This window comes from Podarcis cretensis, assembly GCF_951804945.1.
Source record: "Podarcis cretensis genome assembly, chromosome: 5".
NCBI lineage: Eukaryota > Metazoa > Chordata > Lepidosauria > Squamata > Lacertidae > Podarcis > Podarcis cretensis.
The window spans coordinates 72,878,250-72,906,055 of NC_137174.1; the positions used below are offsets into that span (position 1 = coordinate 72,878,250).

The 27,806-nt window shown below is 39.7% G+C and overlaps 2 long non-coding RNA genes across 2 annotated transcripts in view; both read left to right on the forward strand.

Moving 5' to 3' along the window:
• The window catches only part of LOC307216094, a 387,485-nt gene that overhangs the window by 160,564 nt on the left and 199,115 nt on the right, over positions 1-27,806 (forward strand). The window lies entirely within an intron of this gene.
• On the forward strand, positions 697-26,947 carry LOC307216087. The gene is made up of 3 exons (XR_013838901.1): positions 697-842; positions 24,904-25,058; positions 26,708-26,947. It is a non-coding gene; the product is annotated as an uncharacterized lncRNA (long non-coding RNA).

A 27,806-nucleotide genomic window follows, 5' to 3' on the forward strand; every position in this document is an offset into this window, starting at 1 on the left:
CTACTAGTGTTTTATTGATGTTTTTAATTATATTAATTATGCTGTCTATAGATTGCTTTTATTATATTCCATGTTGTAAGCTGCCTAGACATATTTTATTAAAGTGTGGTCATAAATATTCAAGGAAATATAAATCACTGGTGTCAAAGGTTAGTCTTTAGCGTACTGCAGTAGTGATGCAATAATGGTGCTAGATGCACCCCTGGGGGAGGGAATTCCACAATTTAGGGGCTGCCACAGTGACAGACCCTCTCCTGGAAATATATGCAGTAGGGTTCAACCTAACAATAGTGCATGATATTAGGGGAATCGCTTGCAAACAAGTATCTGTTGCACAAAACTGCATGCAGAAATGTGTGCATTAGAAAAAAATGTGAGGATGAATTTTCTGATGGTTTTTTTTTATTAAAAAAAATCAAACTGATGTAGGATGCGACAAACTGAATTTAAGATTGGAAGAATGAGGAAATGAACTGTTCCAATTTGCTCGTTTCTAGCTATGATAGAAGTGCAAGGAAACATTTCCAAAGGTATTGAAGTTCTTTGTTATACCTGAAAGCTGGTTTGTTGTACAGCTTAAGCCCTAGTCAATCATTATCCATGTATGCAAGATAAGGGAGAGCAGAGCTGTACCGGTGGCCCTCGCCCACACTGCATCTCTACAGACTTCTGCAGAGGGGAGCTTATGCATTAGTGGTTCAGCTCAGGAGCAGCTGGAGGGGCTGCAGAACTGGCCTCCCAGCCATGGCATTGCTGTCCCATGGCAGGAGAGCCATTAGGAAGTGATCCAGTGGTCCCACTAATGTGCCCCTGCCCTCCTGCCCTGCTCCTGCTCCATTCTGGTAAGTGGCAGTTCTCCAGCAGCACCCTACTGTTGGCTCTTGCCTAAACATACAGAAGCATGGTTACATGCACCGAGTTAACTCACGCCATCAGTGGTATTTTGCAGACATCCAGATGCAGGGTGGCAGATCTAAGTGGTATGAACACTTAGGCAGAAGGAACAGGGCAGCCCCACTCCCCTTTACCAGCGCATGCATTATATCCATAGCTAATGACTGCATAATGTTCTAATGAAAGCACTCATAACAGTATTATGTGGCTGGCGTATTTTAAAGGAGACTCCTCTTCATCACCATTGGTTCATTTCCAGACCAGTTCAAGGTGCTCACATTAGTGTTTAAAGCCCTAAATGCTGGCTCCCTCCCCTCCAGATCCTCCTGGGTGTTAAGATTGGTACCACCTCCTTGGAGGGGGGCCCAAGAGAGGCATTCTCTGTTGCACCCCTAGTGGTGTCCAAACTTTTTTCAAAGAGGGCCAGATTTGATGAAGGGCCGTGAGGGCTGACCAAATGGCCAACCAAAGTTGTTGACCTTTCTTTAGAATTGAAGTTGAGCTTTTTTTAGGATTTTACCCCAAAGTTGTTGAGCTTTTAGGGTTGAAGTTGTTGAGGTTTTTTAGGATTTTACCCCAGGAAATAATCTGGCAAGGGCCGGATTAAACCAACCGGATTAGGCCCCCAAAATGGAATTTGGACATGCCTGCTAAGTTGTGGAATTCCTTGTTAAGTATAATTCTTTTAATTGACATTGAAATGGGAATGTCTGTGTAGTGAAAAGCTTTAACATGGGGAGATTCCACTGAAAGAACAGCAAGAAGAGCACTCTGAGCTCTTGCCGAGTTGATAATTAACTAATTGTTGTTTTTTTGCTAGCTGACATGTGAGTGAGTAACCTTAGATCAGGTGACAAAGGTATTTGATTGCAAATCTCCATTCTGAAGGGAGTTGCCTTTGAGTCTCTTATCTCAAATCTCCATGGGAGGAGGATGAAGATGAAGCTCCCCAAGAAAACAGCTCCAGGCAAAATGGATGCCTAAAGGTCTGTTTGAATTATTTCATATTTTCTAAGATGCTGAGCCTGTGATGGACAGCACAAGATATTGTACAGGTGTTTTTTTATGTACCTTTGATGTTTTAATTCTGTTGTGAAGGAAGTTCCACAAGTAAAACTGTGAATAAAATTTTTATGGGTCTGGACAATGCTTTATTTCCAAAAGGAGTAAGTGCTTCTGCTTCCAGTCACTTCAAACTATACAGATTTCAGATTCAGGTAGGTAGCCGTGTTGGTCTGACGCAGCTGAAATATATATATATAAAAATAAAAATTGTCCAGTAGCACCTTAGAAACCAACTAAGTTTGTTCTTGGTATAAGCTTTTGTGTGAAGAAGTGTGCATGCACACGAAAGCTTATACCAAGAACAAACTTAGTTGGTCTCTAAGGTGCTACTGGACAATTTTTTTATTTTTATTTATTTATATTTATACAGATTTCATTGAATGCTGACACCTGAAGTGTGTCTTTTCAGGTCCCACCCTAAACCGGTGACTGCAATCTGTCTTCACTTTTTAAAATAATAATAAGAGGGCTACCTGGGAACCTTTTGTGGGCCATAAAACAACTGAATGGTATGTCGATGCAATACTTGTTGCAATCTTACAGCTGCCACGTGAAGCTGCCCAACAGTGTTGGTGTGGGGTCCCTCCTATATCATACCCTTCCTTTTTCGAAGGGTTTAGCATGCCTCAGGGCCTCATTTCCCACTTCCTGCCATGTCAAAGCACGACAAGTTGCTGCAGATATGCCCTTACTAAGGCAGGCAAGCAGCCCTGGTTTGCCCTGCCTTCTTTGCTACAGAAGCCTGATCCAGCAGCCCAAGTTACAAGCAGGGTTAAATGTCAGCAGTGCAAAAGATAATTAATCTTATCTGTCACTGCAGCTGTTTCACATAATTTTCACTTAATAGCAGCAAATATCATATATCATGCTAACGTAAAAGAACAGCAAAGCAGAGCAAGATTATACACACACACACACACACACACACACACACCCCAAACTTTTAATATGCATAATAGGAACTGATGCATCCTTACTTCAAAGTTAGGGCATTTAATCCCATGTTTCCTCCAATGAAGGTTTAATGTCATTCATTGAATTTCCCTGCAGGGGCACAGATAGAATTGAAAGGGCTACAAACTCTTGTTATAAGTGAAGACTACAGTGCAGAAGCCTGTGGAATATAGGGTAAGGGCCCCAAACAGGATGGGGTTGCTTGAGCAAACCTACATTCTCCAGCATGTGTTTATTGTCAAATAGACTCTTTTTATTTCATAAAATTTATAGACCACTTCATTGGTGTGCCCCCCCCGGGGGGGGCAGGGAACACACCTCAAAACAGTTTACAAAAAAAGAATAAAATAATGAAATTATCAGTTTAAAAAACATTAAAATGGCTATTTTAAGTGATCAAAACATTGAAATCAACAGTAGACTAAAAACCAGATCAAAGCACAGGTCAACATTGTACATACCTTGAAAGGCTAGATTAAACAATACAGTGGTACCTCGGGTTAAGTACTTAATTCGTTCCGGAGGTCTGTTCTTACTCTGAAACTGTTCTTAACCTGAAGCACTACTTTAGCTAATGAGGCCTCCCGCTGCTGCCGTGCCGTCGGAGCAAGATTTCTGTTCTCATCCTGAAGCTAAGTTCTTAACCTGAAGCACCATTTCTGGGTTAGCAGAGTCTGTAACCTGAAGCACATGTAACCTGAAGCGTATGTAACCCGAGGTACCACTGTAAATGTTTTTTTACAGGCACCTTTAAAAACCTAGCCCCATGTTGCAGGACACCGACTCAATGCAGAAGGGTAAAAGATAATGCATAACACAGTGACCTCAAGGAGAATCCTCCTTCTTCCATTCCATCATGGCAAATGTCAATTTAAAAAGAAAAAGATGTATGCCTCATTTTAAAAGGCCATTTCTTTACATCAGCTTAATTTACGCTGGCATGCTTTATGCAAGCTTCTTGCGCATGGAACTGCTCCTCCGTAAGAGTGGCAGATGGAAGAGAGATCGTATAATCCCCCCTTCAAATTGCAAATGAATATTAGTTGCACTCTGTAACTAAACATTCCAAACTCTGTACCTGAATTATTGGCATATTTCTTCAAGGCTGCATATTTATAGTCTGCAGCAGCTTTCAGAGTCTCAGGGTCTCATTTTAATGAACACGCTTTCTCCAGCAACAACAACATCCAAGTTACAGATCTATTCAAAATCCATAATTTTAAATTAGCAGGAACAGTTTGATGGGGTTCCATTGATATTTTCCGTTAGTTATTACCAAGAATAATACACAAATTAAACTACGTCCAGCAACATACTAAACTGCACAATTTAGATCTAAACAGACATGCTTCGAAGCACTTACAGTTTTAGTAATCCAAAGCAATTGAACATTATATTCCAAAACCAAATTCTACAAAATCAAATTACTTTCTGCTCTCAGACAATTAATAAAACTGTTCAGGGGGCTCAGAAATCTATTAATCTCTTTTTGCTTCCACAACCTAGAATGGATCTAAAATATAAGAAACATTAAATGAAAGTTACAGAGTCATACGCTGCTTTCTCCTGCTCTCCTGTGTGGGGATCGCATTAGAATTCAGACTTTGAATGGAAAACTGTGCTATACGAGTATTTATGAAGTTTTATAATCAAATAATTATTTATTAGACTTTTTAATCCACCCTTCACCATGCAGTCTGAAGGTGGGTTACACTGTATTAGCACTCAAGGGAGAAAATTGTTTCCAGGCTACCTGAACACTGATGCTGGGTTTGAGCTTCAGATCAAAACACTAAATGTAAAATTGCACACGAAATTAAATTCTAATCTCAAAGTATCAAAGAAAAATATTGCATTGAAATATATTTTAAAATTTTGCATGGCCATCTGAATATGATTTGGTGGTTAAGCAGGTGCTCAAGCTTTTGGCATATTCTGATTTGGTATTGTGAAATCTCAATAAACTGCTAAATTTTAACACTCAAATAAATTTTGATAAAGGCTACTTTTTGTAACATTTTCCTGCAAATTCAACTCTTGAAATTGGCTTCTTTTTGTGGAATACTGTTGTTTTCATTTGCAATCAATTTGGGGGCTGTCAAAAATGCAGCCCTAAAAACAAAGTATTAAGTCTTTTTTTAAAAAAAGAAAAAAATGTGCATGGCTTCTTTCAATTTGTCATGGGCCATTTGTTGGATAGAAAGCAATACATATAATGTGAATGGACGATATCACATCTCTACTACAAAAGCACACAATCACTCAGGTCCAACCTCAGACATTCTCTCAACTGCAGGATATCTTAGAAGTGTGTTTGTTTTGAGAACTACTATGAGGTATTCTCCAGGCCATCAGAAGCAAGAATTATGTTGCACAGATATTCTTTTGCAAGCATGATACTGTACTTTAGAATGGTACAAAGGTAATACAATAGCACTGACCAGCTCACTTGCTTCCAGTGTTAATATCTTCAGCAGATGTTTGGAGGCCTTTTCTACTTCGTTTGTTTTGAAAGTGTGATATTAATTAATGTTAACGTTATTACTGTGTGGGAGTGATGGTCATTTTTGCTTTGAAACAGATATAGAATGGGGTAGAATCTCAATGATCAAGATGTCAGTGCTACCAAAGATGTTATTTCTATTTCAGATGATACCAATATTAAAAGGAGCGGCGATCTTTAAAGATTGGCAAAGGTTGATCTCAAGATATGTCTGGCAGGGCAAAAAGCCGAGAATCAAATATAAATTATTAACAGATGCAAAAGAAAGAGGAGGCTTTGCCCTGCCAGATTTGAAGTTATATTATGAAGCATCATGTCTTTGCTGGTTAAAATAATGGATTAAACTTAAAAATACAAAGCTCCTGGATTTGGAAGGATTTGATAACAGATTTGGATGGCACGCGCACCTTTGGAAAGAAAAGAAGAAGGGTTATAAATCATTTGAAAATCATATCTTCCGGAGATCGTTATTGGAAGTTTGGGACAGATACAAAAATATATTAGAAATGGGGGTCCCACATTGGTTATCCCCATTAGAGGTTATAGGTGTCAAAAAAATTAATATGAGAAGTGACTGGATTACCTATGGAGATTTGGTGGTGAAGGAAGGGGGGAAGTGGAGATTAAAACCATACGAACAAGTAAGAGAACATGTTTATGATTGGTTGCACTACTATCAAATAAGTGAAATGTTTAAAAAGGATGTGAAAGAAAAAGGGTACAAAGAAAAAGATTCAAAATTTCAAACAGAAATTGTCAATAATGATTGTAAGATAATTTCCAAAATGTATAAACTTCTGTTGGAATGGCATACAATGGATGAGGAAGTAAAAGTGGTCATGATTCAATGGGCCAAAGATTTAGGATATAACATAGAAATGGATGATTGGCAAAGAATATGGAATGAAAACCTGAAGTTTACAGCATGTGTCACATTGAAAGAAAATGTTATGAAGATGGTATATAGGTGGTATATGACACCAGTAAAATTAGCAAAAATGTACAAAACTTGTAACAAATGTTGGAGATGTAAGGAGAAAGAAGGTACATTCATGCATATGTGGTGGGATTGTAAGAAAGTAAGGGGGTTCTGGGAGATGATATATAATGAACTAAAGAAAATGCTAAAATATAGCTTTGTTAAGAAACCAGAAACCTTTCTGCTGGGAATAACAAGAATGGACATAAATAGGAGAGACTGTAAACTTTTTCAGTATGCAATCACCGCAGCAAGAACACTATTGTCCCAAAAATGGAAACAAGAAGAAGTACCGACTTTGGAAGAATGGAGGACAAAATTAACAGACTATGCAGAACTGGATAAATTAACTGGGAAAATCAGATTCCAAAAGGATCACAGGTTTTTTGAGGACTGGGGAAAATTTACAGAGTATTTGAAAACTGTATGTGAGGACTGTACAACGCTAGTGTGCTTTAAAGAAGCTTTGTGAAAATACAAGGAATATTGTTAGAAAGCAAATAAGGTTAGAAATGTAGTGTTTAATGGCAATATTAAAATTAAGGAATGTGAAGATAGGATTCGAACTACGAATGATTGTCAGAGAAGTTGAGGGAGGTCCAATAAGCTAAAATATGTGATGTGTAAATTGATATGACTGGAGTTTTTCATGGAAAAAATTTTAATAAAAAAGAAAAAGAAAAAAAAAGAAACAGATATAGAATGCATGAAAAGTTTGCATGAAAACAACACCGCATCCTAATATTCAGCAACAGACCCATTAGTAGCCTGTCTTTGAAACACAGTTGTGCAAAGAGTTTCTATCAGTGCAGGGGTACCTCGGGTTACATACGCTTCAGGTTACATATGCTTCAGGTTACAGACTCCGCTAACCCAGAAATATTAACTCAGGTTAAGAACTTTGCTTCAGGATGAGAACAGAAATTGTGGTCCGGCGGCACTGCAGCGGCAGGAGGCCCCATTAGCTAAAGTGGTGCTTCAGGTTAAGAACAGTTTCAGGTTAAGAACGGACCTCCGGAATGAATTAAGTACTTAACCCGAGGTACCACTGTATGTATTAAGAGGTTTTGCATTTTTCTGTCACTTCTTTTGGTGGAGTGCTAGCTTTAATTGTGCAACCTGAATTTGTCAGTATGTTATTCAGTCCCACCCCTAAACAATGACAATCTGGAAGTGCCCAAAGTCATGCTATGAGGGCCACACTGATGATGTTCTTAGACTAGCTTTCCATATCAAGGCAAACATTATGTACTTGAGTTCTTCTCTGGCTCAGATCTGAATCCAAGCCAGAAAAGAATGCCCACCTTCTCCAGTAGCAACAGCTCTCAGTTTCTCCTGTTTTTCTTCAATCTTTCTTCCTCATCCAATGTGTGGGAAAGTCAATTTCCCAAGGAGATCTAGAACACCTTAGGAAGACTGCAATTCTCAGAGGTCCCTTGGCACACTACTTTCAACTGTGTTTCATGTATCAGAGAAGAAGCCAGTAGGGAGAGAGACTGAGAGGGGCTCATTCCCCTACCACTGCTCCCACCACCTACTGCTCCATTGCAACTGCTGGAGGGGGGCAAGCAGGGAGAGAAGGCAATGACAAAGGGAGAAGAAGAGCAAGGGGAAGGTAGGGGGCATGCTGGCAGAACTGCCACTGCAGTTGCCAGCTAATAATAATAATACAAAGCAACCAACAGCTATTGAGCTCTACTCCACCAACGTACTAAAGGTCCAAACTAGCAAGTATCATCTAAGTTGTTGCCTGAATAGTACCAACATGAACAGCTGGATTTCCACAGGGAAGGAATCCTACAACCAGGGTGCATTATATGGTGTACGTCTTTGAGGATCAACTTCTGTGATACATGCAGTCTGGTCCCATTCACAGGGACTCAGAAGCAAGTTCCACTGTGTTCAACAGGGCTTAAACCCCAATTCATGCATACAGGGGTGTGCCTTAGAAAAGCCTATGAATGTTGGCAAAGCACGAGGCAAACACAACCATTTTTGAGAAGCATAACAATAAAACCAGCAGACCCAGGTCTTTTGCAAAACTCCAGATTTGTATAAAACGTTGCATATTTCGTTTGTAGGAGAGGTGGCTTTTCATAGAAAGTGACCATTACCATAGAAAGTGAGAAACGTTACCATACTAATGTGTAGCAAATGAATTCTGAAGTCATTATTCTCCCACATTTTCTTTCCCGTCACTCACTTCCTCCAGGAGGGTATCTTCAGAACATGATATTTCTCGAGGGTTTTACTTTGTTTACTGATTTGTGATCTGAGGATTTTTACGCACATGCATGGGAAAGATAACACGCCTGGAATGTAAAGAGCATGATAACAGCATGTCAGATAAACAAGGAAACCAAACACCATCATTAAAAGGTCAAAAAGGCCAATGGAAAGCAAAGTAGTTTAATTAAAGGCTGCCTATGTTGTTAAAAAATGTCCTGACATATTGGTGAGCTATTGTAGGCATACATTCCAGAGCAAATGCAAAAGGAAGAGTTCTGTGGAATCTTACAACTGGTTGTGGCATGGACCTTTATGGCTTATAGTCTATTATGTCACATACAAAAAAAGAGTCTTATGTCTCATATGCACACACAGAAACAGGTGGATATAGCTAGCATATCCAAGAGCCCAAAACTGAAAGGGCTAGGAGTAGGCTTGTGACATTTCTATGCAGAATCCAGATCTATACATGATGAGAACTGAGTGGTGCATTCTCAACTGCAGTCATAGCTATGCCTATGCAATTGAACACACATAAAGGTAAAGGTAAAGGTACCCCTGACCATTAGGTCCAGTCATGACCGACTCTGGGGTTGTGGCGCTCATCTCGCTTTACTGGCCAAGGGAGCCGGCATACACCTTCCGGGTCATTTGGCCAGCATGACTAAGCCGCTTTTGGCGAACCAGAGCAGCGCACGGAAACGCTGTTTACCTTCCCGCCGGAGTGGTACCAATTTATCTACTTGCACTTTGACATGCTTTCGAACTGCTAGGTTGGCAGGAGCTGGGACTGAGCAACAGGAGCTCACCCTGTCACAGGGATTCGAACTGCCAGCCTTCTGATCAGCAAGTCCTAGGTTCTGTGGTTTAACCCACAGTGCCACCTGCGTCCCTTACACATAGTGTGTAAGGAAAGCCACCTGCATCCCTTACACATAGTGTGCAAGAAACTAACACTTCTGATTAAGTCCAAATTGAGGAGAATCAAATTTGCTGACACACTGTAGTTCAGCAATTTGGTGGTGAAGGCTCACTTTAAAGTAAAAAAGTAAAGTAAAGTAAGAAAATTGTAGTATGCTGACCTTGGGTGCCTCCAGGCGGTCATTATTTTTCAGGAGGAAGTCAAGCACATTGTGGAATTTTAGGTTTTCTGATTTAACATGGATTAAAGCGAGAAGATCAAACCTATTCATTCTTAAGGACAGATCCTGAAGCTGAGGCTCCAATACTTTGGCCACCTCATTAGAAGAGAAGACTCCCTGGAAAAGACCCTGATGTTGGGAAAGATGGAGGGCACAAGGAGAAGGGGACGACAGAGGACGAGATGGTTGCACAGTGTTCTTGAAGCTACCAGCATGAGTTTGACCAAACTGCAGGAGGCAGTGGAAGACAGGAGTGCCTGGCGTGCTTTGGTCCATGGAGTCATGAAGAGTCGGACTAGTCTAAATGACTAAACAACAACAACAAATCACTTGGCAAATCCACATTAAACAAACGCAAAAACCATGAACTTTTTGCGGTTTGGAAAGTGATGGGGAAATGCATTTAAAAGTGTTGAATGAACAATGGGGAAATGTTTAAATGCCCCATTAGCAAACCAGGATGAATGCTGATTGCCATGCAACTGCCCTGTAAATGAATTCAAATGAATGTTCAGTAAAGACCAGGCATAATCTAACAACCATGTAAGCTTTGTGCAAGTGAATCAGGATGAATGCTCAATAAACAGATCATCTGAAGGAGCCCTTTGAGATCAGCATCAGTGCCCTGGGACACTGAAATGTTTACCATTGATTTCTGAATGAGGTTGCTTCTGATCTCAAATTTATGCTATGCTATGCATGGAGGCTGACTTAAATAAATACTGCTTCTTTCACTCAGAGTGTTTGAAGAAAGTGGTGCTTTTTTAAAAAAAAAAAGTGTGGATATTTTCATTCTTGTTCTATCAAGTCATTTTTAATTCTGGGAATGACCTACCCATGCTATATGGCAGAGAACAATATTTCAGTGCAGGGCACAGATTAAGTGTTAAGTGAGCAAATGTGTTTCAGAAAGTTACTCCTCTGAAGCCATCTCATTCATTTTTCTGCCCTGCTGTTGCTGCCTAGACGTTGACAGATGGAGTGGTGTGTTTTGGGTCAGAGGGTTTTCCACCAAGTAGAACAAGTCAATCTACATTCTCATCAAGGCCCTGCGGTTGTATTTTGAGTTTGCCTTATTGTATTAGTTAGTATAATCATTTTAAAACAATGCTAATGTGGCCCCACTGGAAGCAAACACTCTTGTTTTCTTATTGAAAGCAATGAGCCCCCAGCAGCTTTGTTTAATCAATTATAATGTTACCTCCAGGTGAATAGATTACAGAGACCAGGTCAAATTCTGTCACTGGAAAGAGGGTACATTGTGCCTTTTGATGTTGTTAGTAATTATGAGAGAGTGAAGATTTCATCAACTTTTTCTCTCTTTTTTTGAAATCATTTTTATTTGATTTTACAAATATAAATTTATAACCATACCAAATACACATCCATCTAAAGAGATTACCCTGAATCTCAAGACTTCCCCCACCCCCTCCACGGTTCCTACCGTCAACATTTTCAACTGCATTTTATTTAGTAATCTATATTTTGTATCTGTCCATGTTGTCCGTAATATCTGTTACATTATAAGTGAGATTAAAATCCTGCTAATGTTTTCATCTGCTTACAGAGTTCTCCTAAATAAATGATAAACTTTCCCCATTCTTTTTTGAATTTCTTGTCTTCTTGGTCCCTGAGGTTTCCAGTCAGTTTTGGCATTTCAGCATAGTCCAACAGCTTAGTTTGCCATTCGTCTCCGGTACGTACTATTTCTTCTTTCCATCTCTGAGTTAGCAGCATCCAAATTCATCAACCTTTTCATACCCAGGACTCACTTTTGACCCAAACATGCATTTGGGGAACCATTTCTTAATCTTTAACTATCCTCCTGATGTGACTCACCTTGGATCATAGCTGTCAACTTTTCCCTTTTCTTGCGAGGAATCCTATTCAGAATAAGGGAATTTCCCTTTGAAAAAGGGAAATGTTGACAGTTATGCCTTGGATCAGGCTGTGACAACCCACTGGTAATTCCCAACCCACCAACTGAAGACCAGTTAGTATATACCATATACTAGTTGAAAAGAGAGACTTTTCATTATTATTCTAAACTTATTGTACTGCAGATACTACCAGATAACAATACTGTTTAAACAAAAGAAGAGAATCCTGACCATATAATTTAATCAGGAGAGAAATACTAAATGGATGATCCTGTTGAATGTATTTCAAAACTTTAAATTATTATTTATGCCCTGCCCATCTGGCTGGGTGGCTTACAGCATATCTAAAAACATAAAGCATAATCCAGTTCTATACACCTCCAAACAACAAAAGGTACTTTATTGGAACACCCCATTTCCCACTGACTGAGCTCCATGCCACCTCTCCATTCCCTGCTGAAGGAGGCTCTAATTTTGCTGAATGCTATTTTTAGTTAATCTGCAATAGCATGTTGGACACTATAAAATGACATTTCTTCGACTCACAGGTATTTATTTTTTAAATGGCTTTTGTCCATTCTTCACCCTCTATGAACAGAATAATAATAATAATAATAATTTATTATTTATACCCCGCACATCTGGCTGGGCTTCCCCAGCCACTCTGGGTGACTTCCAACAAAATATTAAAATACCGTAATACAGAAGGTTTCTTTCCATCCACTGAAGGCTTTTGGTCTAGTGGAGTAATCCCACCAATCTGAAGGAGGCAACTTTGCCAACTTTCCTCTTCCTTCTACAACTGCCAGTGCCTCCTCCCGCCCAACTGTTCCAGAGAGATGTCCCCTAAGCCTCAGGAGCAGATTTCTGAAGGGCACAAGAGAGAATTAGCAAAAGTCTCCTCCTCTTCCACTTCTGGTGATGGAAGTGAAGTCTGAATCCAAGCCAGTATTCCTAGGTTTCACCACAACAAAGTTCTCAGAGCTCAAAAGAAGAAATAAAGCAATTTGAAATACAAATTTTAAAAATATCCCAATAAAACAATAAATGTGGCATAACTATTCAAGGCACAGAGTAAAAACAGCTTAAAGCTACGGCGTGTTTTAAAGGCCTGGGAAAATAAGATGTACGTTGGGTGCTGATTGACACCAAAGAAGATGCCATGTAAGCATATTTGGGGAGAGTAACCTTACAGTTGGGTGGCTACAACTGAAAATGCCCTGTCTCTTGTATCCTCTCTACATGTTGTTTTTGTAAAGAAACCCGAAGTGTGTTTTCTTTCAGTTAAAGAGATGCCCAAAGATCATAAACCACCAAGCTTTTCATGATGAGCCTCACCATCATGTGAAATGGCAGTCTTTGCCCTGTGTTGCGCCTTGAACATTCATGTGCCTGCATTTACATGTTTGTGCTAAGCCCTTAACAAGGCAAAATAAATAAATAGGGACAATGATTCAGGGAAGCCCACCATGCATGCAAAAAGTAGGGATGATCCAGCTGGTAAACAGGGGCAACCGGAGTTCATGCTGCAAGGGCCTGGGCAGGAGAGTAAGGGCCTGGGCAGGAGAGTGAGAGAACTTTGTCGTGACTGGAGATAAGGGTCTGCTGCAGCAGGAATGCCAGGCTGTGCTGCACAGGAGATGGGGACAGAAAGGCAAGTTCCAGAAAGGGCAGGAAGACCTGAGGCAAAATGAAATGCAGACACAGGCAAGCATTCGACAAAGGGCTCTGCAGCTCTACAGTTCTGTGGTTTTGTGTATACAAAGAGACTGTTGCTGATTTCGACAGCTGGAAACCCTGAAAGTGGAAGCCTAGAAGTAACTTGGCAAAAGCCCAAAATACCACTGTGGTGATGTCACCCCAGCTCAGAGATGCTGGGAGTGCTTTTTAAGCAAAACCTGATGATTACAAGGACATGAAAGCCCTGAGTTGAGAGAGAAGGTGCTGCAGATTCTAGTTGCCACCTCTCTGTTGTCATAATCAGCCGGCAATGTTCCTTCTAATGTATTTCTCAGCTGTGCGGAGGGGTGATCTGTGTGAACCTGGCCCATTCGCATGGATGCTTTGATACAGTCTGGGTTGAAAGGAAAAGCATTCTGATAAAAGCAAGCAAGAACAAGGAACTCGCTTTTGGTATCACTCACCCACTACCACACTTCTCCACCCACCCACATGCTTGTTCTGCTCTTTCCACTGCTGTTCTTTTACATACACAGCAGATCCCAGGACTGAATGTGGCCAACCACATTTTTTATTTTTCAACCCAGACTGAATTTAAATTGTTGCACACTTTCTTTTATGGATTGAATATCAGTTGTTGTGAAATGGGCTGATTTTTTGTGTATTGATGCCTGATGCATGGGGTGAAAGTGTATCTATTGGATCTCCGTCTCTGTTAAAATATTGCAAACCAATATGGCAGTGATGGAGAACCTGTGACCCTCCAGATATTGCTGGACTTCAACTCCCATCAGTCCCAGCCAGCCAGCAGAACCAATAATCAGGGATGATGGGAATTGTAGTCCAGCAATATCTGGAGGGACACAGGTTCCCTACCCATGCCATATGGTACAGTACTGTGTTTGTCATAGATCAGGAAGTCCTGGATTTAAAAGATCTATTCTACCATGAAGTGCACCATGTGACCATGGGTTACTATCACAACCTGAACATCACAGAAAGAGCAGAACACACATATAATGAATAACTGAATGCCAACTCAAAACATTCATCACCATTTCTATTCACACACATGTACACACACACTAAACCACGCAAAAACACATGCATGTTTGAGAACGGTGTAGAAAAAGGGGGCACTTTAATTTACTTATATATATGGAATGTCATCCAGTAATGTTCATAACTGGCCACCAGGACCATATAACACCGGTCCTAAAGGATCTATACTGGCTGCCAGTACATTTCTGAGCACAATTCAAAGCGTCAGTGCTGACCTTTAAAGCCCTAAATGGCCCTTTGCAGATGACTTGGTCTTAACGTTACAGGAGCCAGAATCTAAAGAAAGAGGGGGGTTTGCCCTGCCAGACATGAAGCTTTACTATGAATCAGCAGCTTTCTGCTGGATTAAGGACTGGCTACTTCTTGAAAACACTGACATTCTAGACTTGGAAGGGTTTAATAATGCATTTGGATGGCATGCATATTTGTGGTACGACAAGGTAAGAGTTCATAAAGTATTTAAGAACCATATTGTCAGGAGAGCAGTTTTTAATGTCTGGATAAGATATAAAGACTTGCTAGAAAATAAGACCCCAAGGTGGTTGTCACCTATGGAGGCTAAGGCTCTGAAAAAGTTCAATATGGAGGCCAAATGGCCGAAATATTGGGAGATATTAGAACAGGAAGGAAACACATGGAAATTGCAGAGCTTTGAGAAGCTAAAAGATAGAGTGCGAGATTGGCTACATTACTACCAAATTAGAGAGGCTTTTAACATGGACAAGAAACTAGGTTTCCAGGTGGAAAAATCGAAACTAGAAACGGAATTGTTAGAACCTAAAACTAAGACATTGTCAAGAATGTATAACTTGCTGTTAAAATGGAATACTCAGGATGAAATGGTTAAATCAGCTATGATTAAGTGGGCACAAGACATTGGTTATAATATTATGTTTGCTGACTGGGAACGGTTATGGACCACTGGTATGAAATTTACGGCATGTAATGCCTTGAAAGAAAATATTATGAAAATGATTTATAGGTGGTACATGACACCAGTCAAGCTTGCAAAGATATACCATCTGCCTGATAATAAATGTTGGAAATGTAAGGAAACTGAGGGAACATTCTTTCACCTCTGGTGGATGTGCCCAAGGGTAAAGGCATTCTGGGAAATGATCTATAATGAGTTGAAAAAGGTATTTAGGTATACCTTCTTGAAGAAACCAGAGGCCTTCCTTCTGGGCATTGTCGATCAGAAGGTGTTAAAGAAGGATAGAACCTTTTTTATGTACGCAACAACAGCAGCAAGAATACTCATCGCAAAGTATTGGAAGACACAAGATTTGCCCACTCTGGAAGAATGGCAGATGCAATTGATGGACTATATGGACCTAGCAGAAATGACTGGCAGAATCCGAGATACGGGAGAAGAACAAATAGAAGAAGAATGGAAGAAATTTAAAGATTATCTGCAAAAACATTGTAAACTATATGAATGTTAATATGATGCAGGATATTGAGATAATGTGGCATTAGTGACAAAGCTGAAGGAATGTGCAAAGATGTTTCATTAGTAACAAATAAGAGAATCACAGTTTAGTTAACCTAAGGATGGAAGATAAAAAGATGAGTGGATAGTAGCAGGAATGGTTAACTTTAAAGAAATTAAGACATATTAATTTGGTTAAAATAGGGGAAAAATCTGCTGAAACTAAATTGGAAATTTGAAAACAGAAAAGGGAGATGTGAGGAAGTCCGGAAAGAAAGCTGTATGAAACCAAGAATTGAACCTTTTAATTTTGTTTGATTTCTGTTTTGTATTGTTTGTTTGTATTGTTGTTGTGATGTTTTGCTTTTTGTGTTATTATAAAATTTGTTGAAACTTTAATAAAAATTTATTTAAAAAAAATAAATAAAGCCCTAAATGGCTTCAGCCCTGTATACCTGAAGGAGCATGTCCACCCCCATCATTCAGCCCAGACACTGAGATCCTATTACAAGGGTCTTCTGGTGGTTCCCTCACTGCGAGAAGTGAGATTACAGGGAACCAGGCAGAGGGCATTCTCAGTAGTGGCACCCACCCTGTGGAATGCCCTCCCATCAGATGTCACAGAGATAAAGAACTACACAAATTTTAGAAGACATCTGAAGGCAGACCTATTTAGGGAAGTTTATAATGTTTGACATTTTTTAAATGTTTTAATATGAGCCAGGTGGGGCGGCGTATAAATAATAAACTATTATAATTGTTTATGCAATTATTTTTTAAAAAACGAGATAAGCTTATGCATCAGTACAAAATATTGCTTACACCATAAAAAGGGGGTGGAGGTGTCCAAGACAGGGGGTAGGCAAGTTGCTCCATGCTGCATATTGTTTGCATAAATGCTACACGGCTGCTTTCTGTACACATCTTCGAGATATTGAGCAAAGCTGTTTTTAAAGTGAAGCTGTTTCTTTCTGGCAGAATTGGATTTGTCAGTGTGCTGTACCTATTCATCTCCCTGTATCCGCCAGCTACTGAGAAATTCAAATAGCCTCACTCTCAGCGCTCTGGTACTCATATTCTTCAGAAGCAGAAAGAATATTATTTGGGAATGTCTTCTTGGCAGAGTATCAAAACTGATCTGAGCCAGTATTTTTTAAAAGTATTACTTAAAAGTCCTGGTATAAGAATTCTCTCTCTGTAAGGTCTCCCACCCCTCATCTCTGGAGATGGCTGGGGGAGTGGCAGAGGCAGGGGGTTAGCTCATTTCCAGTTGAACCCAGTTCAAAGTGGGAGCTAGATGTAAGGTCAAATGGGTCTACCATCATCAAGGAAGCAATTTCCTACTCCCCAGTTAGCATGCGAGCAGAGTACCCTCCTCCCACCTCTGGGCAGAAGTGTACAAGTAAAAACTTGTGAGGAGGGAATTTGGTGAAAGAGCACTCAACAAAAAATGAAGCAGTTTGCAAAAGCAGCCAGGATAAACAACAAAGAAGGAAGGACAGATTGATAACGCTTGTATCTAGGGATGGGAGACAAATCTGGTTTGGTTCAGATTTGAATACAAACCTACCTAATTCTCATTTTCTGAATCGGTATGTGAACCAAAACACAACTATTCTTTGAAATTTGCACTTCTCCAAATGTTGCGAAGCAGTCCTCCAAACAAATACTGTGTACCGAGATGTGTGCAATATGGTAACGTGTGCATAAAAATGCATATATTTGTGATAGTAGCATATAAAATGCATTATTTTACAGGGAATCACTTGGAAAAAATGTGCTGATGAATTTTCACGAGGATTTTTCAATTTTAAAAATTTGCAGACTTATGCAGAAATTTGGCAGACTGAAGGCAGGGAAAAGGGGAAAGTAAGAAAAACCAAAATTGGCCATTCTTACTAGTGCAAACACGCCCGTCCTTCTCTGTTGCCTTTGCACAGGTAGAATTTGTTGTATTAGGTATGGTTGTGAAGCAAAATTAACTTTAAAGAAACATTGCTATAAAATTCTTATATTCTGCTTACTGTCCTTTTTAATTAAGAATATATGTGACGTCACTTGTGCAGCAAAACCACAGAAAATGCCCTTTACCACAAACCTGGCGCAAAGATTTGCAGCTGAATCGGCAAGATGCATTACTGGGGCACTATCCCATCAAACTGAACAAGCACTATATGACAAATGGAAAGTCTTTTATGTTGGACATGCCAAACACTGGGTATCACAGATAATTTGAGGTATCCTGTTAGGTGGGAAATGTTTTACTGAACAAAATTAATGAAACCCCGAATTGAGAATGTGATAGTGTGTAATGTGCTCTCTTTTTTATAAGTACCCCCTCCCCCGCTGGAAAAGATCAACCAGCTCAAAATACCTTAGGAATGAATTGTCTTCTTTAGCGTACATACTGGAACTTGCTGTTTTGAGGTGATACTCTGACTGGCTTGGACGTGCCAGGCAGCTGAAACTGCTGAGAATTAATCTCTCTCCCTTTTGTTTGGGAAACAGGAGTGTATGTACTGAAACAGCCATCCCTGCCTTTACAGTTTGCCATAAACAAAAGCATAATATTCTTCCTTCTGAGACTACAGACAGTAGAAGTAAATACAGAGAAAGCTCAAAGAAGACATGTGATGCCTGACTACCTATTTCTCTATGCTAAACTTTACCCAGTTCATGCAGTTCTCAAAGCCACCAAGGATATAAAAATCAAATAAATACGCCTCTAAATTACTTCCAGAATTTATACATTTTACTGCCTCTCTCTCATTCCATTAAACCTCATTCGTCCATATTCCCAACCCAAATGAGATACATGGAAAGAAAGGAGAGGAAGAGGAAGAGGAAGAGGAAGAGGAAGAGGAAGAGGAAGAAGAAGAAGAAGAAGAAGAAGAAGAAGAAGAACAACAACAACAACAACAACAACAACAACAACAATCCATTCTTCCTCCAAGGAGCTCAAGGTGGCACACATGGTCCGTCCACCCCATCCATTTTCTCCTCACAACAACTCTGTTAGGTGGGTTAGGCTGAGAGACAGTGATTGAAAGGTCACTCAGTGAGATTCCTGACTGATTGGGGATCTGAACCCCAGACTCCCAGAATCTTAGTCCCTCACAATAACTACCACACCACACTATGTTTGCTCACATTCATCACTCATTACTCTGGCTTTTTCATTCCCTCTGTTTGCTTCCCCCACAGTTAAAATTTAGATTCCTTGGGTCAGAGACCAATTTTTCTGCTTCCATTATTCCATAAGTTCTGGTTTCTGACATGAGCACATAAGAACTCCTAAATGGTCATGCATGTGTATCTTGAGATGTGGGTCTTACAGTGCTCATAGGAACGCGGGTGATGCTGTAGTCTAAACTACTGAGCCTCTTGGGCTTGCCAATCAGAAGGTTGCGGTTCAAATCTGCTCGACGGGGAGAGCTCCCGTTGTTCTATCCCAGCCATAGCTGTCAACTTTTCCCTTTTCTTGAGAGGAATCCTATTCAGAATAAGGGAATTTCCCTTTAAAAAAGGGAAAAGTTGACAGCTATGATCCCAGCTCCTGCCAACCTAGCAGTTCGAAAGCACGCCAGTGCAAGTAGATAAATAGGTACCACTGTGGTGGGAAGGTAAATGGAGTTTCTGTGTGCTCTGGTTTCCACCACAGTGTTCTGTTGAGCCATAAGCGGTTTAGTCATGCTGGCCACATTACCCAGAAAGCTGTCTGTGGACACATGCCGCCCCCCTTGGCCTGAAAGCAAGATGAGCGCCGCAACCCCATAGTCGCCTTTGACTGGACTTAACCATACAGGTGTCCTTTACATTTTCACAGTGCTCATCTAAATATTGCTATACCCATTCAGTTCATGAACCTAAGAAGAGTCCTGCTGGATCAAGCCAATAGCCCATCTAGTCCAGCATCCTGTTCTCACAGACGCCAATGGTAAGCTAGCTAGCAGAACCTGAGCACAATAATTAAAAATAATAATAATTCTCAGCTACAGAAAAGTCTTTGACACATAATGAATCATGTCATTTCTTGTTATTGCTCACATCCGCAGTTTCAACAACAGAGACAAAATGTCCCTGTGTAAGTACCACTTTTTAAATGACTTATAATTAAACTAACTATTGAGGCTTGTTTAAGGAAATTCGTATAGATATGTTCAGCTTCTTCTAAATAGTGTTATGCAGTAAGTGGCTTCAAATAGACAGAGGTGTTAAAGAAAAGTAGTGCATAGTACTAAGAGCGATGCTATAAAAAGAACAAAGTGTTAGATTGAATAAACATGATATGCTTGGGAATCACAGCATTAGCAACATTTCTTCTTTGTTATTTCCCATCACCTAAACTGCTAGCTCAAAAAAAAAAATCTCATTTTGATCAAAGTCTCAATGAATGTTTGTTTTTAGTATGGAACTGAATATACATATTGCTTCAAAGAACTGAGTAGTCCAGTAATTTATGAATGGATTCAAGTTCCCTACAAAACCATCCATCATAAGGAGTCATGCTCTCTTTTCATAACCAAAGTAAGATTTTTCTATCTCAGCCAGATTCAAAACCTTTCTTAGCTATTCAGAGATTGATGGAACCTTAGGGAAATTCTAGTACACAGCCAAGACAATCTCTGCATCTAGAATTAGATCTTCAATAGGCGATCTATCCTGAGGTTGTGCAGTGTTTGCAGTAATTCAATAGAACAACCAATAGATTGCATCTTATCCAATAATCCATCATGCATCAAACTTCTTTCCAATAATTCTCAACTGGCCTACACTTTCACAAGATGTGCATCCATTCCATGAATATGGAATGTGTGAAATTCAGGTGTGGAATGCGAAAATGATGTAAACAAATTGGGATGGGTTCAGTGGAGGGAAACAAAGATGACCAGAGGTATGGAGCAGGGCTGTGTGTGGACACACACACACACATACATACACACACACACACACACACACGCAAAACTCTACCCTGTGGCCCTAATCTGTGGCCTGAGGAAGACTCTCAACAGCTATGGATCCTCTAGACAACTTGCCACCTTCCATTCCTGATCAGTTCCAATGAGCTCTCTCCATTTCTACTTCCAAAAACCATTTATAATCCCTTCATTTTGCCATAGTTCCTATAATTTTGTGCCCATGGCTAAGGCACTTACCTCTGTAACGTTTCCTTGAAAAGTATGTGGAGAGAAAACAGTCTGAATAACATCACACCCAGCCCACTTCAGTCCTCAAACTCACTGCACTTCATCCTATCAGGAACTGTCAACAAGGTTACTTTGCAACACTATATTGAAATGGCAATGAATGGGTATACCTGTGAAAGGGCAGATAATTTCTTACTCTTCCTTCCAGACTTCAGTTGACAGCATCTTTTCTACACTAGAAGCCAAGAAATTGTGTGCTTTTACAGTCCCTTGACATCTGCAAAGATAAAAGAGCTTCAGTTCCAAACATTTAAAGAAGAAGAATTTGTTTCTATCACAACATGGAATATGACTGGTGTTAGTGTGGTTTCTTTGGCTAAATTTCTGCCAGGATCACTTCCCTGCCAAATTGTACATCCAATAACTATACATAATTTTTACTTTTTAATAATTGACCACTAAATGGTTGTATAAATAGAGCAAACTAACAGCATATATAGTTTATAATGAATATCTGTTGCTGCATGAGTAACAAATAACTCACCTAGACTGACTCCAGGTCAACACCATTACCACTGGCTGGTACAGATCAATAGTTTCTCTTGCTGAGAAAACCACATTGTAACTGTTCCAACAGATACACCCTTGAAACATCTCCCATGTTTGTACATTCAGACTGGTTTTGGAAATATGACTATTAATACAAGAGTAATAAACATTATGACTCACTGACCCATATAGCTCCTATTGCAAGATTCCCGTCTATATTATTCTTCTTCTATATTTTGCATTATATTGGCAATTAATCCTACTAATCTGTATCACAGCTAGATTGCGGACAACAGGCATTATCCCAGATAAAGGGCACAATCCTATGCACATTAAGATGGAAATAATCCCAACGGAATGCAGTGACATGTGTCAGTATATATTCAATGGCTTAGACTGTGTGCCTCAAAATGTGGATGGAGGAAGCTCAAAAGCAGCATCTGAAATAGCGCAGACAACAACCAAAAGAAGATCTGAAAGCTGTTGCAATCACTAGGTGCTTCCTCAAGGAAACAGTTTGATTCTGGATTATTCAGCATACAAGTAGCATGTGCTAAATAGAAATGATGTTTTTAATTGCATTTTTCCAACTTACTTTTAGCCCACTTTAGATGCTGTATTGTGCGACACACAGTAACCCAACCGATAGCACCAGATGCAGTACACCATTACCTTGAAACTAACCTGGTTGTATAGTGAAGACTTTTTTTATAGAATTCCATTTTGTCTAGAGAATGCACAAAAATCAACTGAGAAAGAGATTGCAGACTTTGGACAACTGCTATATAAGCAAGAACTCCATTACCAGTACCACTAGAAGCAGCTTCTGTTTCCTGCAATCAGTTAACTAATTCATAAAAACCAATGGGATGACAGCTGACAATGTATCTACTTGGTACTACACACCACAGATTAACAACCAATGGTAACCAAGTGTGAGATTGGATAAACACCTTTAGACAGTTTGTGTAACAAATTATTTATTATACTTCAGTCGTAAGCACAGTCTTTGAAAAAATGTGACATTACCTTTCATGATACTTAACTTGCAAATATGAGTGAATTATCAGGTGCAATATTTGTTCAGCATCTTTTTTCCCCAACTCTGGTTTAGCTTGGATTTGCACATGTACCAGCTGGGTGGGCTGAGGAAAAAGGAAGGCAACTATACATGGGCTAAGGCTGTGTACAGAGATTGGCAGACTTAAGGTCTGAGGCCTTTGTTTTTTAAAAAAATCAGAATGGTGTTTGTGTCTAACGTGCAATTTTAAAAAAATGTTTACATGTGAGGAAGAGATCCTATGTCTAGAAATCCTCCTCTCAGTAATCCTAGTTCCAATATTACTAATGATCTGGCATGACTATCAAATACCGAAACATCCGAGGAAGAGTTTTGTAAAATTTAGAAGTAAATCAGTTATTTGGCCATGTTTTGACTGATGTCTATACAACTATATTAAGGGCGCTGGGGTCTAAAAGCATAGCTGCTAGACAGAGGGAAAGAGAGACATCAGCAAAACTGTTGTCTGGGTTATACTTAAGTGATTTCATACCTAGTAGGAAAAATAGACAAAGTGCAAGCAGTCTGGCTACACATTTTTTTAAGTACTCAGTCAAAGTTTATCACAGGTTACTTTGGTGGCCTAGTTGGCTGACATTTCAAAGTCCAAGATGTCTGCATTTGAGTCTAAAACTTGGCAGACAAAACAGGTTCTTTTGCTCAGCAGGAAAATCTCATTCCCTACCCGCTACTCCAACCTCCTTTAAATGCTATGAACTGATCAGGATTTCAGCACTGTTTACATATAAAACAGTTTAACAGGATTAATTTCAGGAAAGAGCATTTGCTCTAAATTTAGAAATACAACTCAAAGCTAATACTAAATATGAAATGCAACCAGCATTTTCCATGTACAAAAAATTAACCTGATGTTTTGCAATGCAAAATAAATGCTGCTTTATTCTGAATTGCAGTTTTATCGTATTCTTGCTTTTTTGTATATTACCTTGTTACTGTGTAAGAAAGTCTGTAGTAATAATAATAATAATAATAATATTTTATTTATACCCCACCCTTCCCGGTTCAGAAAAACGGGCTCAGGGTGGCTAACAACAAATTTAAAACTCTTAATTGATGCAACAAAAAACAGCATAAAATACAGTATAAAACATGAATAACAATAAATTCAAAATTCAAGAATCAATTTAGGGGGGAAATCCATCCAATAAACATTAGATGATCACCAGGGCTAGCTGGCTAAATTAGTCATATTTGGGCCAGCGAGGAGACCAGGGGAGAATTAGCTGTGGGATCCCAGAGCGGGTAATCTTCATAAAAAGGGGAGGGGGGAAGGAAGGGGAATAAAAGATCAAGCTAAATTCAAATTGAAAGCCAGACGGAATAGTGCACAAAACAGTGATATGTGATTATCAAGTTCAGGTTTCCTCAGTTTCTCATTTTTTCCCCAATCTTAACTTTAGTATCATCCACATTTTCATGTCAGTTTGAATTTTCATTTTAGTGTGAATAGCTCCTAATGCACACTTTTGCCAAATACACATTCTTTACAGAACAATTCTCCCTAATACAATGCAATTTTTGTATGTTATTTTCACTAATACACATATTTCTTCTTCACACCTAATGTATGTTTTTTTTGTACACAATATTCAACTGGAGAACTACAATGCAAAATTCATAAAAATGTGAATTTCAAAAGACAGATATATTTCAGTTCACATGTTATTTTGGGAGGTGTGAATTATGCAAAATATAGTGTGCGTAGAAGTCCTACAATTGCTTATTTGCATATAAAGAACAGCGAAGGAGGCAACATCAGAATGTTCTAGAAGAGCCACAGAGCACAGCACACCTTTTTGGCTTTTTGTTCAAAGCTGTGCAAGAGAAGCAACATGAAGTGACTGACCTGAGCTGCAGAGGATGGGGAGAAAACCTTATTGCCCAGTTACAGTCCCAAATGCTACCCTCAATTCTGAAAAATGAGATGGAAAAGCACTATAGGAAAAGCAGCTTGCATTCATTTCTTAACAATTATGACTGATATTTCACATCAGCTCCCTTTTCTACAACACAATTTGTGCACATATAAACTATCCAGAAAACACAGTTATTCATGGGCTAGAAAAACAGAGCAAGCTATGGCAAATGAAAATATGTGTATAATTTGCTAACGTTGCCTCAAAATTGCTCAGGGTGGGGTCTATCTATCCTCCAAAGTTTCAAAAGAGAACTTTACCATCTTCATTCTCCTCCAGAAGACCCAGCTGCTTTTCATATTCCCGTAGTATAATTTTTACGCCAAGCAGACCAAAAAACTTTTATTTTCATAAATGAGGCATGCTTTTGTTTTTCTGTTTTTCAACCAGGCGAGACAGATGGCCAGTTAAGACAATATTTTAGTGCCAGTCTGGTGGACACCTTCAATGAAATATGTCTGGCACCAAAAAAGAAAAGAAAAAAAGACTCGTTGCTGGAGAACATTCCCTCCCACCCTCCTTGGGATACACAGAGCATTGCAAAAGTAATACCTAGTAACTTTAGTGGGTCTTCAGGAACACACAGCCTTATAGCACAATCTTATGCACTTTGGCTCAGATGCAGGTCTCGCTGAATCAGAATTACCGACACTAGTTTCTGGAAATTATAATGCTATCTGCTGCAGGAATAGCTTAGCAAGCTGAAGCCTCCTGAAAATATGGCTGTAGGAGGTTGTGGTCACCACTTTTAAGTAGTTGGAGAAACGTGTATTAGGAGCACTTAAATCTTCTAAAGATCTGCTACTATATGAACACAGTGCAACACTCAAGAACTTTATCAGACCTTTCTTTAAAATGAACGACAGGGTGACCGGATATTATAGGCATGCAGAACCTCACTGCCAAGTGTTTTGCTTGGAAATGCATCATTGAAATCAAAGATTTGCTCCTCTTAGGATCTGAATATATCATAGGGGCTTCAGCAGGTATCAGTTGCAACCGGTGGGACAGAGACAGGATCTTACTGGAGTTAGACCAGCTTGTGCTTTATGTCCCTCGCTTCACCCTTTCCTCCCACACTCTGCTTTTTTGGAGGGGCACAGTTTTCCTTTTTTTCTGTTTACTGTCAATGTAATCTGACTTCGATTGGTTTGGAGAACTCATCCATCTTAGCTCGTGGTTCGTCAGGCAGACTAATCAAAGGAGCTTGCAGCCTCCCACTATAAATGCAGAGGGGGGCGCAAAAGAAAGAAGCAGAAAAGGAACTGGAGAAAGAATAAAAGTCAGAAACAGATATAGGTGACATTAGAAACATAGGAAATATGGGGGGGGGGTTGTTATTAACTAAATTTCTCTGTAATGAAGTACTTGAGTAAGCCAGTCATCTATAATATGTATTAACTCACTACTGGGTTGGTGCTTCAATAAAGAAATATACACCAGACCCAGAAAACCAGGACTCAAGGTTAACACAGAAGCACTGAATGGTAATTAATATAATAATGTAGTATAATATATGATCTATGATCTGATCTGATCATTTAGGAATGTGCTGTATAATGCATATATAATTCAAGGATGTGCTGTAACTAACTACAGTGGTACCTCTGGTTACCAACTTAATTCATTCCAGAGGTCTGTTCTTAAGCTGAAACCGTTCTTATCCTGAGACGCGCTTTCGCTAATGGGGCCTCCCGCTGCGTGAGCTCCTCTGGCACACGATTTCCATTCACATCCTGGGGCAAAGTTTGCAACCAGGAGCAACTACTTCCAGGTTAGCAGAGCTCGTAACCTGAAGCATTCATAACCAGAAGCGTTCGTAACCAGAGGTACCACTGTACACACACACACACACACACACACAGCCTGATTTAAATCTGCTATGCTAATTCTGCTAATTTTGCTGGCGTTGTTTTGCTACTATTTTATGGAATTCACTTTTTTTTTTCCTTTCTCTTTTATGCTGTTTTAAATTGAATTTGTAAGGTTACTTTAAATGCTCTGAGGTGCCCTGGACATTTTTTTAGGGTAGGGTAGAAATTGTTTAAATAATAAAATGAAATGTAAAGCAAAGCAAAGCAACGTACTTGCACCCTCCTTTTTCTTAAGAAAAAGCCCATGGTCTTAGGATTTGGCTGCATATTCCCTACAATGTCCTAGATGGGTGATAATCTTTCTTCCCCCTTATTTCCAGACATAGGACCGGTTCTCAAGAGCATGTGGCCAAAGTTCTACTCCAAGAAAGATATTCCTGTCACTGTCTAACAGAAGGAGGAGAAGTGTGGCGTTTGCCCACTCATTACGGAGATGTCATACTGGCGGAGAGAGTGAAAGTGTTAATAGGCTGACCAATAAGAAAGCCCGGGGGTGGAGCCTAACCCTGTTTAAGGCTCAACACAGGGGTTTTGGCAGTTAGTTCGGTTGGTTTCTTGTGGGTGGGAGGCAGAGGAGTCAGAGGCAGAGGAGAGACAGAGAGAGTGAATCGAAGTACAGTGTTTCAAAGTATTTAAAACTTGTTTGCATTCACACTAAACTGGAATCTTTGTTAATACGTTACAACCTGACTGAGTCTGAATATATTACCAGGGAAACCTGGTTGGTGGCAGTGAAAGAGATAAGCCGTGGTGGTGCAGGGTCAATGCTCCGTGGAATGAATGGGGGCTCTGTGCGAACGCCACAGCAAGGTTCACCAATTTCCCCTCTACCGAACCCCGTGTCCTCCCATAAAATCTATGGCGGAGGGATGGGGTGCCCTCTAGAACAGTGATCAGTGGAAATTACTCACACCCCAACCTTCTTTCTGTTGAAAGGAATGGCTGCTTCATCAAAGGCCCTTTTCATTCATGGAAGGACTCGTTCTGACCAGACATTTTATACATAATTTCTGACCATAGATTCTCTCCCATATGTGGTGAAAACATTCTAACTATAGCCAGCAGCATCAACAATAGTGTAAGGTAAAAGTAAAAGCATTCAATCAAGCATACCTTATGTTTGAAAAATCATTCTCAAGTTATGGAAAAGGACTAATGAAAATCCAAAAGGGTCTGAAAACATGAAACATGCCAATGGAAGTCAAGATAATCAAAGACACTGAGATTGCCAAGTGAAAGGTAGGCAGCAGTGGCGGCAGCAACAGAGAACAGAGAGGCTGAGAAGTGGAGAGGTTTAGGAAGGTTGAACCAATTACCAATTAGGAAGTCAATTCCTGAGTTATGTTACAAATAAGCATGTCCTACCAAATCTAAGCAGGAATGTCTGTGCCACTTAGTGGTGCAATTGTTCCTATTGCA